The sequence below is a fragment of the Panthera onca genome, chromosome C2 (genome assembly GCF_046562875.1).
Source record: "Panthera onca isolate mPanOnc1 chromosome C2, mPanOnc1 haplotype 2, whole genome shotgun sequence".
Lineage (NCBI taxonomy): Eukaryota > Metazoa > Chordata > Mammalia > Carnivora > Felidae > Panthera > Panthera onca.
In genome coordinates this window covers 112,253,720-112,267,169 of record NC_138347.1, presented here as the reverse complement: position 1 = coordinate 112,267,169, position 13,450 = coordinate 112,253,720, and the positions used below count along the sequence as shown (strand labels likewise).

The 13,450-nt window shown below is 35.7% G+C and overlaps 1 long non-coding RNA gene across 4 annotated transcripts in view; it reads right to left on the bottom strand.

Moving 5' to 3' along the window:
* The window catches only part of LOC132683259 (uncharacterized), a 93,119-nt gene that overhangs the window by 38,403 nt on the left and 41,266 nt on the right, over positions 1-13,450 (bottom strand). The window contains exon 5 of one of the 4 annotated variants that reach the window (XR_009612126.3): positions 4,087-11,610. The exons of 2 other annotated variants lie outside the window; for them this stretch is intronic. This is a non-coding gene — a long non-coding RNA (uncharacterized LOC132683259). Of the gene's footprint in view, positions 1-4,086; positions 11,611-13,450 lie in introns of those variants that run through there. One more of the 4 variants, XR_009612127.3, reaches the window with a different exon arrangement.

Here is a 13,450-nt window from a genome sequence, read left to right as displayed (position 1 = left end):
AAGGTGTAATTTTAACTGCAATTTAATACATGTCTGAAGCCATTTTTATCTTTTCCTTAATCATCTCACTCTGAATCAAAAGTATATTACAAAGACATACCTGGGATTTTGTCCATTTACCTAGCACAGGGTTTCATAATAGCAGTGCTGCTGACATGTGGGTTGGATAATCATGTGTTATGGGGACTGTGCTGCGCATTATAGGATGTTTAACAGCACAGTAGATGCCGTAGCAACTGCTCCCTCACCCCAAACCAGTTGTGACAACCAAACTTTGGTCCAGAGGTTGCCAAACACACGGGGATGGTGGAGTGAGGGAAACATTCGCCGGAGAGAACCCCTGCTGTGGTGGAACATGAAGGCTTCCCAGTTTGCACATTCTGCACCACCTGCTATCTAATGCTAGGAAGCCCATTGATTATCACTGATGACATCTAAGCTAATCGATTCTTAGTTTACCTTTACAGCATATTCCATAATCAAATACATATGGCAGGAAAGAAACAGGGGGTTGAAATGCCTCTAGGAGTATGCTTGTATTTGTTTTCTTCAATTAAAACGTGTTATTTTCCTGCCAGAGGATTTAGATCAATAGTTTCTTCCTCCCTTAGAATCAGTTATGGGATCCGCATTCTAGTTCATGTCAGTTCCCGGTAGCAAGATCCTACCAAGTCCTATCTGTACAAAACCCTGTTTTCGATGACAAATTTCAGCAGTTTAATAAACTGTCTTACACAAAACAAACCATTTTGAACACAATAAAGGCATTATTTTTGAATTGGAATTTATCTTGGTTTCGGGAGAGGCTGTTATTGGAAAATCACGACTGCAGCTCACTCTAGACCAAACCGTTCGTCAGGAAGAGTCACGAATTTCCCATTTCCCATTCTCTGAGCACTTCTCTCACTCCCAGGGGAATGATTTATGCAGTGGCAGAGCGAGGCTGATTTTCCTCCTGCTTCACTTTCAAATTGCAGCGTGAATAACATTATCAGATCTTTATTGGAGGTTCATGAAAATTATCCTTAGTTTCTTATTTCAGGAAGATCTTTCACTGAAATGTTTAGCTTTTTAAACAAATCCTGGCATGACTTCATATTTTCAGCTTGTTCAGTAGTACTTGTATACATGGGGAGGGAGAGAGGAGTTGGAGAGGAAACAGAAAGGTAGCAGCCAAAGATGTAGCCTTTTAATGGGCTAGATGCCTCTCAACTACCAAAAAACAAAATCTACAGCATAAACCCTTAGAGATATATTTCACAAAACTAAGTGCAGTGCAATGGAAAGAAAAGTAATTATGGTAGGCCAGCAAGAAACCTGGCTTCACCCTCTTTTGGAAACATTTAGTGTTTCCTTGTTTTCTTTATTCATAAGTAAGGGTAAATAATTTTCATTAACTTATACAATAAGAATTTATTGAACACCTAGTATATGCCAAACATTATATTTTGTGCTTAGAACACAAAGATAAATGTGAAAGACTTCTATGTTGTCTACATTAATACTAATATGTTAATATTAAAAAAGAACAATCTAATAAGCAAAATGTTATGTAAATAAAGCTTGGAAGACAAAATATAAATCAAAACATGAGAGTTTACCAATTAGTGATAATATTCTTTGTATATAAATTGTATGGGATTATACAAATTTATGTATTCAATTTCCATATGTGAAACTTGCCAAACAAACATAAAACACAGGGAGATTTTAATGCTTTGGTTATTATAGTCAGTACAACATTAATTCAATAATATTTTAGAAATATTTATTAAATTTAAAGTGATCATATCCTTGACATAACATTTTCACATCTAGTTATCCTTCAGAAATAAGTGTCAAAGTATGATAACATATGTACATTTCTATATTGTTTTTTAAGTACTCATTTATTTATTTATTGAGAGAGAGAGAGAGAGAGCGAGCACAAGCAGGGGCGGGGCAGAGAGAGAGGGAGAGAAAGAGAATCCCAAACAGGCTCCACACCGTCACCATGGAGTCTGATGTGGGGCTCAAACTCAGGAATCATGAGATCATGACCTGAGCTATCAGATGCTCAACGAACTGAGTCATCCAGACACCTCCATTTCTATATTGTTTTGATAGCTAAGAACTCAAATTTTCATCAGTAGAGAAGCACTATAATAGACCCATTTAATGGAATAACATGAAGCCATTAAACATAATGAGATAGACTTAAACTTAGCAGCATGAAATAATGTTCACAATACACTGATAAATGAAAAATGTCAAATTTGAGAGCAGTCTGTATTGTCTGATATCTTTCTGTAAAATAGAATAAAACACTATTAGTAATATGTATAGAAAAAAATCTGAAGGACTGGATAGCCAGAAACTAATGGGGGAATATGGAGGACTTTTATTCACTTTATTCATTTCCTTAGCATTTGGATTTTAACTTTTGCTTACTTTTATAATTATAAAAATACGGCAATATAAAATTTTATGTCACTAATATTGTCTTAATAGGATTTGACATTAAAAAAATTATAGGTCAATTTTCTTCTGTTTTTATACCAGTTAGAACTTTTAAGCTGAGTAGCACTAACATTCTTAAACATTGCCATCCCAAGTTGTTCCTTAGTTTTTAATTAGTTTCCTTGGAGAAAACATGAGCTGCCAATGAGTAAACAAAAATGATTTAAGAACTCACATCATAAGATTTACACTTGTGGAGTATTTGACATCTTTCCCTCCCAATTTACCAGGAGTTTAACATTTTTCAGGTTCATTTTTAAATAACTGTTTTTATGTATAATTGCGTTGTAAATAACTCTGATGAATTATTGGAAAATTTTCCTTGGCCTCTTTTGTGTTTTTTTTTTTTCCCATGGAATTTTATCTCTTTGACTTAATTAGGTTGGAAAAAGAAATGTAAGTTAGTTAACTGTGCTTAACCCATGAAAACCTCGTCTAGTTGGGTAGTTGCTATATCAGTTACAGGATATGAGATATTATCATGTCAAAATGTCCTGAAACTGAGCAAGCTGTATATATAGGCCAAAACAACTAGTTCAGAAATCTTTAAAAAATCTTTATATGTCATTAAAATGTCAGCCAAGGTATATTTCCATATAGAATACATGATAACATCAACATTTCCTTAGCCTTTATTGCATATTTTGTTTATTTCATATTAATACATGATACAGGCTTCAGGAAACTTGGCTAAAGTTGACTAAGGACAACACTCTTTCACTACAGAGAGTTACATGTAAAATTTCCTTATGAATGTAGTAATCTGATGCATTGTATTCCAGTCTAAAGACCATACAGAGGGAAAAAAATGCATGAAAGTCACTTTTTGACAAACTAGAACAAATCTAAATTATGCAAGGTAAATTGAACAAATTGTATAGTACTTTGTGATGCTCTTTACAAGCTCATTACATTATCGTCTTTAGTATCAGTCATGTTATCTTGCCATTCTTTAGCCAATTAGGTATAGAAGAGTAGAACTTAAATGTTATAGAGTAAATAATAGAATGTAGTCATTAGTCATTGGAATGAAATATTTATACACTTGTCTATGTAAGGAACATCACCAATTGTACCTTTACGGTGACTCAGGGTCAAATCCAAATATATGTGCCAGTGCCATTATGTGCATTGCTAGATATTTAGATAAAGGCAAAGTTGAATTTTAGTAAAATTCTACTTTTTGACTAAAGCAATCATACTTAAACTCTGAAATGCATTGTTATTTTTCAGTGGTCACTTTTCAGTCCATTCAGTTGTCACTTTTCAGTCCCTACAGTATAGCCCAAGGGTCCTATTGGAACTCATTGGCAGCATAAATGTAGGTTTACCGAACCTGGTATTTGGCCAAACAGAACATGTTCCTAGCCTGTACTTGGAATTTAAAAATTGTTGGTAGCTATAAATACATACATACATACATACATACATACATACATACATAAGACATTCCATTAGAGAGTAGAGCATGTAAAAAGATTTGGAATGAAGAGAAAATTATTCAGAATGGATTGAAGTCAGAATTCTTTATCTTTAATTGATTACCCTAACATATCTCCATAGGGCAAAATCAGATTACAAATTTATATTTTCATTTTGTATTTCTTGAAATCATAAGGCTCTTAGTATTATTATTTTCTCATCACTTGAGCTATTATTACAGCTATTTTTTGGAAGCCAGTAGCAAAATAACATATTGTTAATTATTACACACACTTGCTCTATGTGCAAGTCTTTTTAAAATTAGTTTATGAATTTATCCATTGATGAATGTTTTGTATTTCTAATATGAAACTGGGTTTATTCATAGTTATAAGTTGAATAGCTATAAATGCTGAAAACTCATGTTTACATAAGTAAGTAGATGGGAATTGTTGCAGCATTGACATATAATTGAACTAATTTAATCTGAGTTATATGGCAGAAAACACTGTCATCAATATTTATTTTTAATGTTAAGCTAAATGCCAAGTAGATCCTGCTTCAATTTAATTAAGAGCAATTTAGATACTATCTGATTTCTGAAAAGATCAGTTAACCAGTCATTAAATACTCATTTGCCCAACACCATCATCAGTCTTCCCATGGCCACTTTGTTTGACATGGAGAACGTTACACTTTTGGCCAAAGCCCCTTAGTAAGGTCACTGTTAGAGGAAACATAAAATGTGTCTTTTATTATTTGGGAAAGGGTGATTATGAAAAGAGAGGTACACTGAGAACCAGCATATGCCAGATGGATTCACTTTAGGCATAAGCATTTTTAAAAATCTCAGATATTCTATAAAAGATCAATTTTAGGAAGCTGAGAATTGGAAATTAACTACTTTAAAGCCACCCACTGCCAAATATCATTAGGAAAGTCTTCATGCATTCTCCCTCTGAGCCTAAGGGTGTTCTGGTTTGAAGGTACAGTCATTTTAATGTTCTGGATTAAGGTCAAGATTTCACGTACAGTTCCCTTCCTCACACGAGTCCAAGGGCTTGTCACCTGCCCCAGTTTCCTACCACACAGCCACAGCACCCATTCACTTACAATTCTTGTTTTCTCTACTTTGTATATAGTTAGCACCTGAGGATCTTACTTTCTTTCCGTGTGTTCAACTACACATTTGAAAAAATTTTCGTTATAGTTTGCTAGCATTCCTGTATTGGGAAAATTCTTAAGTTATCTTAGTGTACCATTCCATTTTAATAAAAAGTTTGTGGGGCACCTGAGTGGCTCAGTCAGTTAAGCATCCAACTTTAGCTCAGGTAGTTCATGGGTTCAAGCCCCACATAAGATTTTGTGCTGACAGCTCAAGAGTCTAGAGCCTGCTTTTGGATTCTGTGTCTCCATCTCTCTTTGCCCCTCCCTGCTTGTGCTCTGTCTCTCTGTCTCTCAAAAATAAATAAATGTCAAAAGTTTTTTTTTAAGTTTGTTTAATCTAGAAACAAAATTATTCAGAAATCTCTGTATGGGAGGGGCTTATGGGTACAGTCTGGCTGGAATGGAGAAAGTGGTCTTTACTGTGTAGTGTGCACACTGTGATTTTTTCCTTTAGGCTGTATATTATACATCAATACATATAAAAAATTTTCATGGTGCTATTCATGCTTCCATAATATTTAGAAACTATAAGAATATCAAGGCAGGGGTAGGAATGGGGGGAGGTAAATGAAGGTAAAAACACCCTACTTAAGACATTCCATGATACCTCCACTCACTATAAAATGCCAAAAAATAAAGCTAACACTTTAATAGCTACATCAAGAATTAAACAGTGAATGTGTTATCTAGAGAGACATTTAGTAAACACTATTTGATATGGATGAATTATAAATACCATGAGTTGTTGGAAAAGAGCATGTGCAAGACAATTGATGAATAAGTTTGCTCAGTACTAAATAATGTAATAAGAATCTGAATTTGCATAGCTTTATAGTGTGCATCCTTTGAGTGCAAGACAAAAGCCTTTTTAAAAATTTGTTTATTATATACCATTTATCAAAAAAAACCAGGTGTATGGGATTGCTTAATACTGTAGCCATATAGCTATTTTCAAATTACTTGATAGGGTTTTTAAAGAAGATATTCAAATAAATAAGTACACAAATAGGAAAACAAAACAAAATAAAATAAAACATAGTAAACTAACTGGAGGGAAACATCATCATTAAACTTGTTCAGTCAGAAAATTTAATCCAGCTAATTTTGCCAATGTAGGGGATATAACTAAAGTTTGGAATGGGGTTAGAAGATGGCAGAGAAAGTGATAAGCCTTTGGGCTGCCCTCTGTATTTACCTGTTAACCACAGGGGTTCTGGGATTACCATACTCTCTCTTTGATGTGGAATTCTGGAATTCTCAAGGATAATGAAAGGATTACTAGAACTGTCAATGGGCAATGAGCAGGATTTTCAGTGCTCCCTGAAGCACTCTATGATTTTCATCAACTTTACATAAGAATAAGCCCTATTTTCAAAGATCTTTTTATGTTGTAAAGTGTGGTTGTATTTATTTTATTTATGGTTTTTGTTCACAAGCACTACGATTTCAGGGATTTGTTACTGCCCATTTTAGCTTGGAGATAATTCTTTATGAAACAAACCTTCCTTATTGAACAAACTTCTTGACCATTCTTTGTGATATGCCCACCTTGAAATCACACAGCCCCTTGTGGGTCATGATCTAGATCCTCAGGATCTCGGAATTCCATGTCCAGTGGTCCTGACTTTTCTTCCAGGCTTTATCCCATCAAAGGCAGACTGAACCATTATGTGTAATCCCTAGACCCAAGGCAGTAGAGTTGAATAGGGAGTCCACATGTACAGGACAAAGTGGGATGGTATTTGGGGTGTGATACAAAGAAAAGCTGGACAGGCTTCAGGCCAAGTGCTGGCTCCCTCTCTCCCTGCTGTGCTCTGGTATGGGACTCCCATACCAGAAAAAAATCCAAGTTTCCTGAATTTAACCTGGCCTTCCAGGTCATTACGAAGACGTATTTGTCAAGTGGAAGGAGGGTACCTATTTTATTTGATAATTTATTAGGTTGAATTGTTACCTTTAAATATTTAAATATATAGTATTAGAAACTGCTATTGGTGGTTGTTTGTTGTTTTCACTTTTTTCTTTGCCCTGGGTCCTATATTAGATAAAGCAAGGCCACAGACATCCCTCACAGCCACAGCAGCCAGAGCCTCCTGATGAATCAGGACATTCATATGCATTCACAAATAACCAAGTGCAAAGCAGGGTTTTCCACATGAATATTTACAGTGCAAAGTCAATCTATGGTGGAAAAATGTCTCAGCCTGCTTACCTTCTACCCCCAAAGCAGAACTTAAGACTAAAGCTTTTGTGACACTGAATTATTTCAGAATGTGACCTCAAAAAGTAGAGAACTGAAAAAAATGACACAGAAATGAAGGGAAAGGCAATCTAAAGCTGTAGTGATGAGCTGGTTTTCTGTGGGCTCGGTTCCGCTCAGTCCTGCAAGCTACTGGGTAAAATGTGTCTCAGAACCATCCATCCAAGGAACATTACAGAGGAGTATTAGTTTACTGGCTCACAGCCCTCCAGTATATTAACTCCTTTGCTCTTTCAGATTGGTGTGTGTTAGTATGACTGAGCAGTTTCTGCAGCCTAGAGAAGTCCCACTTGGTGGAAGCAGAGAAGGTTAGGGGAAGAAAGTAAAGACATGCCCTGTTATTGAATGAGGTCCTGTCAGGTTGTGTCTGTAGGCAGCTGACTGCATAGAAATGGCTAGAGTAACAAGGTAGGGTGAGAGGAAATGAGGTAGGTGTAAGAGATTTCTGATAGCCTTCCTTCAGGGAGGAACTAGGGAGAATAGCGATTATGTTTAAACTGTGCTCCATAGAATGGGCAGACAATAGCAGTTGGAAATGGAGAATATAGTCATTTCCTAGGGCTGCTGTAATAAAACACCACACGTTGGGTAGCTTAAAACACCAAAAATGTATTCTCTCACATTTCTGGAAGCTGGAAGTCCACAATCAAAGTGTCTATAGGGTTGTTTTTTTCTAAGGGTTTTTTCATGAGGGAGAATCTGTTCCATGCCTCTCCCCTGGCTTTTGGTGATGGTTGGCAGTCATTGCAGATACATCACTTCTCCCTGTGTGTTTGAATCTTCATATGGCCATTGTCTTATGAGTAAGCACACAAGTCATGCTGTATTAGTGGCCCACCTACCCTAACTAATCACATCTACATTAACCTTATTTCAAAATAAGGTCACATTCTGAGATACTGGGGGTTATAACTTCAACATATCTTTTGGGGGGAACACAATTCAATCCATAAGAAAGGAAGATCATTGTAGGCTGAAGCAATTTAGGAAAATTATGTAGAGGCTTAAAACTATTCAGGAAAATTCAGTAAAATGTTATTACTGGAACTTAAGTGAGACAGTGGAAATAGAAAAGTTAAACAAAGCATGGATCAGACCATTACAGTTTAGAATGCACCAGTGAGGACACTGGGCTTGGTCCTACAGGGAGGCCTCGAAACCCTGTTTGCAAAGGATAGTGTGGTCTGTGTTCACTTCTGCAGGCTCAGGTATTAGGGATAGGGACTGGAGAAGATTCAATGAATATTCCTTTTTATTTTTCATGTTTTTTAAAAAATAAAGTTCTTTCTTCAGCACTCTTTGTAACATTTTTTAAGTTCTAGAGTATATTGACAATGGTATTAACATTTAAAAACAAACTCCTGAATACTTCTGCTTCAGAATCCTAGATCCCCTTTCATAAAATAGTGATACAAAAGATCACTACTGCTTCCACGTGTTTCTGTTTCTTAACATCAAGGTCAGCAATGCAAAGAAACAATAATGACATGACAAATTTGAATTGTAATGTAAATGTAGCATATTAGTAGTACTAGTATATTACATTAGTATTAAAGCATTATTTTCACATTTAGAACTATTAGAATTTTTTAAATATGTGCTTTATAATCTCAGAGCAAAGGCACTGAAGAAAAAAAGCAACTAAGAAATATCCACAGAACATGTTGTTACTCCAAATTAATTCCAGTGGGTAGACATGTGGTGACTGATTCCAAGTGCCTTGAGTATCTATAGACTGATAGTTTGTGCTCACAAGTCGCAGGAACCTTAAGTCTATGAGTTGAAAGACAGGAAAACACAATCAAACGTGGCTTCTTTGGTATCTTGGAGACAACGTGACTCTATGAGCTCGCCTCTCTTAGGCTTTCTGAAGTCAGTCTACGTGGTTGGAAACGGGAATGCCTACTCTTTATGCAGGTTCTGGCTTACAAGTACTAAACAATGAAAGCAAAGAAATGGACTTGGTGTTCAAAGGGCTAATCCACATGTGAGCTTGGCTTGCACAATAAGAAGGGAGCCATTTCCATATCATCACAGGACCAAGAACAGCCAGGCTTTGACAGGGCATCGAAAATGTCCGGCCTCTTGCTGGTACCCATTCTACTCTTGTCACAGACATTGAAGCAAGTGGGCTTGGATAAATACAAAACTGGGCCTCACGTGGTGCTCCTCCATTACACACATGTCAATATGTGGAGATTTCCGCCTGAGAGGAAACCATGGAAAATGGAAATTCAACATATGGTCAATGAGGGCTGCAAAAATCATGGAGAGGAACAGTTGCACCCCTGAGGCTTTCAGCGGCACTCCTCCGTAATTGCTTAATTGAAATTTTATTCCTTTCATTCAGCCTCGCAGCAGGAGTGAATCTACAATTACAAAGCAAGTTTTGATATTTCATTCCTGCCCTTTATACCAATGGGTGAAGAACGGGCATTAATTAAGGGATAGCTACAAAACAAATTGCTCTGGAAAGGAAGAAAAGGGAGAGATGTGAAAGTGTGTATGCATGTAATTAAAAGAGGGGAATGCAGAAGCAACATAGAAAAATTTTGTTTTTTTGTTTTTTCTTCTGTATTGGTAACAGCAACATAGGAAAATAATTTTACTGAAAATTTGTGGGTAGATTAAAAGGACATTAATTATAGTGAAAAAATGTTTTTTAATCGGTCATAGTTCAAATTTTACAGGCCAAGTGACTTGAACAATTCAGGTCACTCCTCAGACCCTCAGATATGGTACAATGTGGGTAATAACTGCAAATTGTTATGCTTTACAGGGAAAGTATGAGAATAAAGTGAGATACTACAGGTAAAAGCATACTGCAAATTGTAAAGCTCCTGTGCTCAGGAAATTCCATGATTGATTCAGAGAAAGATTTAACCATTCATTTATTTTCTAATAGTGTGAGGGAGGGAAGTAGGAGCTGAGAAGCAATCAGCATACTCCTTATTAGTACTCTAACAGAGTTTAACTTTCCAAAACTAATATGTGAAAGAGAGACTCAGTCCTTCTGCCACCAGTAATTAGCCACAGGAATTATAATGGGATTGAAACTTTAAGGTGCTTCTGGAACTTATTTAGATATGTCCTCAGTATGAGTAACTGGAAATAGGGTTGAATTGGCAGTGTCTTGTGCCAAATCTCTGGATCTTAAACTATTAAGAATATAAAATTATTGTTTTTATTTGTGAATAATCTAATGAGATTAGTGTGCAGCTCTCATTAGTCTCCAAATGTTCAAAGGCAACATCTGCAAGTAGTTCTGTGAGTCACGTTGGAGTTTAAACAATTTTCCCAGTTCCACTAAAAACAAGTAAGCTCTTAGGGAATGGAAAAAAGGAAAAGTAGATTTAGATGAACAATAACTGATAGGGCCAACTAGGAGAAAATAGACTCAGGCAACATAAGTCTCTATTTTTTTTTATCATTATAAATATATCCATGGTTTGAAGACCATAAGAAGCAAATAAATATAAAATAATAATCAAAGATCACATTGTTCACATTTCTATCCATGGCAGAGCCAACTGGATCCCTACATGCTATCCATTCTCCCTTTCTGCTTTAAGAGCAAACAACTAGTATTATTTGGAGCAGCGATATGCCCAACAAAAATATTTTATTTCCCTCTCTTCCATATATGCTAAAGGTTTCAACATGACTAAGCCCTGACTAATGAGTTAGAAGTTAAAAGTTTTGGGAAGAGACTCCTAGCATGGTTGGTTCCTTAAGGGATAATATTTCCCTTTTGCTTTATTTTCTCTTCCCCTTTCTTGCTGTCTGGTAATGGATGGGGAAGCTGGGGCCACAGCAGCTGTTTTGAACAGTGAATTGTCTTCAGGGTAGAATTTAACCGACACTGGGTTAAGTTCAGTTTTCTTTTGGGTTAAAGAAAAACAGTGTGACTTTTAAAATCTTTTCACACATTTTTTTTCATACAGACCACCTAATCTTAACTGATACACAACAACTACAATATAAGTTCCTTGGAAGCAGAGGCCTTTTTCATTTTGTTCAGAGCCCAGCACACAGGCAAGCCCACAGAGGTTCGAAAATATCTGTTGAATCTGAATGTCTAATACTGACTCTTTCCCTTTTATATTTTCTTGAATAATTCCTTTCTACCTCTCTTTTCTACTTTTTATACCATAATTTCCTAAATTATTTCCTCCATTGCCTTTTTGCTTCCTCTTCCATCAGTCTTTGTTCCTCATATTGACCATTGTAGTTCACGTGTTTCTTCTTGTTTAGATGAAAGTCTGTCCCAATGAAAAATGAACAAAATATAAATCCAAAAGAAATGATGATTTTTCTTTCAAATTTGGTTTAAATAGAAACCAGCATGGTGGGCTACTGTGTATTTTTTTTTTTTTTTAATTTAAATACAAGTTCGTTAACATACAGTGTCATCTTGGCTTTAGGAGTAGAACCCAGTGATTCATTTCTTACATATGACACCCAGTGCTCATCCCAAGTGTCCTCCTTAGTGCTCATCACCCATTTCACCCATCCCCCCTCCCACTTCCCCTCTAGCAACCCTCAGTTTGTTCTCTATTGTTATGTCTCTCATGGCTTGCCTCTCTCTTATGTTTTTATCTTATCTTTCCTTCCCTTCCCCTAAGTTTATCTGTTGTGTTTCTTAAATTCCACATATAAGTGAAATTATATGATATTTGTCTTTCTCTGACTTATTTCACTTATTATAATACACTCTAGTCTATCCACATTGTTGCAAATAGCAAGGTTTCATTTTTCTGAAATAAAAGCAAAAATGAACTATGGGACCTCATTAAAATAAAAATCTTCTGCACAGCAAAGGAAACAATCAACAAAACTAAAAGGCAACAACAGAATGGGGGAAGATATTTGCAAATGATATATTGGACAAAGGATTAGTATCCAAAATCTATAAAGAACTAACCAAACTCAACATCCAAAACACAGTAATCCAGTGAAGAAATGGACAGAAAACATGAATAGACTTTTCCAAAGACATCCAGATGGCTAACAGACACATGAAAAGATGCTCAACATCACTCATCATCAGGGAATTACACAGGAAAATAAGAGAATTACCACTTAAAGAATACAGTTTTATCTTCCTAAATGTAAAATAATTCTTTCCTACATCCTTATAAATATTGTATAATGGTATTATGACCAAAAGACAAAGATTCAAATTTCATGGTCACTGTGAATTTAAGAACTTCGAAGTTTGTATTTTGAGTGAGTCAGTGGAGGATAGCTCATGAGAAAATGGTAAATCAAGTTGAAGAGTTGGTCTCAAGGTTAAAATTCCAATTAAGAAACAAATGTCACCTCCTAAATTTCAAAATAAAATTATAAAGGGAAAAGATTTCAGGCTGGAAAAGGAGAAATGATTAAATGTCCTCAAGCTGATTTTTTTAATGTGACTATTTGTCATTCAAATTACCAAGCTATACACATTTATTTTTGAATTTTTTTGAATTTCTAAGATAAGGGGCATTAGGATGAATTCAGTTAGAGAAATATATCACTGTAAGAATGTAAGAAAATGTAAGAATAAGAGCCCTTTACTGCTAGTTGGAGAAGTCAAATAATGTGGGATTTTTTTTTCTTTACACTGGCTGTTTTCAAGATTTTATTTTCCCTTTATTTTTTTCATCAGTTTTACTAAATTGTGTATAGATGTGATGTTTTGGGTATTTATAATTTTGGAGAGTAGCAGTTCTTTGTAAAACTGTGTCTTGAGGGGCTCCTGGATGGCTCAGTCAGTTAAGCATCAGACTTCAGCTCAGATGATGATCTCACAGTTGATGAGTTCGAGCCCCATGTCAGGCTCTGTGCTGACAGCTCAGAGCCTGGAGTCTGCTTAGGATTCTGTCTCCCTCTCTCGTGGCCCCTCCCCTTCTCATGCTCTCTCTCTCTCTCTCTCAAAAATAAATAAACATTAAAAAATGAAGAAAAAACTGTATCTTGATATCTTTCTACAGCCTTGGAAAATGTTTTGCCATTGTCTCTTCAACTATTGCTTCAGTCTCATGTTCTCTCTTCTCTCTTTTCTTCTACATATGCATTTTACCATTTCCGATATTACTTATGTCTCCTAATCTTTTT